Below are 2,115 nucleotides of genomic sequence, written 5' to 3'. Positions count from 1 at the left end.
GGCTGTCCTTTAAAAGAACAAGCTGAGGTGTCTCAAGTAGAAGAAAAGGCTGTTCATTTAGCTAAGAAGAAGTGGAAGGCTGGCCAAAGAAATGTCCATACAACCTTTGTACAGACTATTTGACATGATGACAACTACCTGGAGAGTGTGTGGGTGGAAAATGTAACAAAGTCAGAGTTGAAAAATAAAACAGTGTTATAGAGGGACACTTCTCAGGCCAAAGCTCATCCCATGACTGAGGCAAAAACAGGAGAACCAAGCAGGGAATGTAGTGTTTAGGGAGATAATTGAGGATTTTACTTAGCAGCAAGTAGCTACGGAAGAAGAGATCTTCATTGCTTACCCCAAGATTTTGGGCTCCATTCTTTCAAGGGGGGAATGATAGGGTGCTTGTGTTCAAGCCCCACCTTAAGATATTATTTTTTGAGCTTATTTTGCATGACCCCTGTTATGTTATTGTAATACTCTGTTGATACAAGCTGCCTAAGATACTATTTTATATGTTTATTTTCTGTTGCCCCTGTTACAATTCTATTGATACTAGTTGCCCCACCAACCTATGTAATGAATATGAAAGATCTCGGAGCCAAATGTAATGGCAATTTAATTGGGAAGATCTTTCCCATTCATTAATAGGCCCATGTGACCTGTTTAAATCACATGGAAACTTAAGTCATATGTGGTGGTAGAAGTGTGCTGAGCAAGTAGAACAAGAAGGGTGGAGCAGAGCTGAGAGGAAGTTAGTCATTCTAGTCAGAGTTTGGAAGGACAGAGAAAATAAGGCACAGCTAGGCTTGTGAGTGTTTTTTTGTGGGAAGACCCCAGCAGTGGCAGGGGGGGAGAAGGGGAGGGTGGAGGGATGACTTGGGAATGTCTTCATCCCCTGCAGTGTTAATATGTAGTGACTTCTTGGTTGCTATGACAGATTTGGCTTGCTGGTGTTTGAATACACATTTTTCATCTGCCTTCTATATAGGAGTCTGTTATACTTTGTGATTCAGAACTATGCTGTCATATTCAAAGTCGTCTGCTGTGCTATGAATATTGCCTATGCAATATGATGTAATATACATTGTAAACTTTAAAGAGCTAGATAAATACTAGTTATTAAATAAATTAAATTAAAAATTAAATAGTTATAACTATTAAATCATCTGTACTTGAATTAAGAGAATTCTCAAAAAGGGTGTTAGTGGGGAAAAGTAGGCTTTCACAAGAACTATTCAACAATGGATTACACTTTTTATGATTTCACAATTATGTGAAAGATGGAAAATATAAGATACCTTTATGCTTAATATTTGTTGATTGTGAAAAAAATCACTTGATTTAATAGGACAAAAAGCCACTTTGCTGGTTATATTACATCCATATTATAAAAATAATGCAATATTCCTAGGAAAAGAGATGAAATACTAGAAAACATGTAGTAGTACACTTATGAGTGTTGAAACTGGAAGGCACAGGGGTACCTAGGTGATTCAGTGGATGGGGCACCAGCCCCAGAGTCAGCAGGACCCAAGTTCATGTCTAACCTCAGACACTTGACATGTACTAGCTGTGTGACCCTGGGCAAGTCACTTAATCCCAGATGCCTCACAGAAAAAAAATGGAAAGCACAAGATGACAAATTAGGGGCAGTCATACCTCCCAACATTCCCCTCCAAATTACTTTAAAATAATGCCTCAAATAAATTTTTGGAGCAGCAGAGCCAAAAAAATAGTCAGGGTAAGATATTTTTCCGGCTTAAGAAAACTTAAAAGGTAGACACAAAATGTCTGTAACACTGGGGTGTGGTCTGGTTCAAGTCTAGTGTCCAGAGCCCACAAATGTGGTGGTAGCAACAGCAGCAGCAGCTTCAGGAGCTCTCAGCCAAGAGATTATGAGGGTCTCAGACAAGAGAGAGGTTCTATGGAACCCCATGTTGACAGTGAGTATAGCTGATGCTTATTAGCAACTCTATTGCCCATACATTGTTCTGGGTCACACTGCAGGTCTACGGCAGAGAAGAACGCTGGGGGTCAATCACAAGGGATCAGAGACCATTGTTATGGTACCAAAGCAAAGTGCTAGTGTGTGCAGCTGCAGGGGATCAGGGGCCCTTCCTTGATAAA

Source organism: Notamacropus eugenii, chromosome 7, assembly GCF_028372415.1.
Source record: "Notamacropus eugenii isolate mMacEug1 chromosome 7, mMacEug1.pri_v2, whole genome shotgun sequence".
Classification (NCBI taxonomy): domain Eukaryota; kingdom Metazoa; phylum Chordata; class Mammalia; order Diprotodontia; family Macropodidae; genus Notamacropus; species Notamacropus eugenii.
This window is presented reverse-complemented; position numbering follows the sequence as displayed.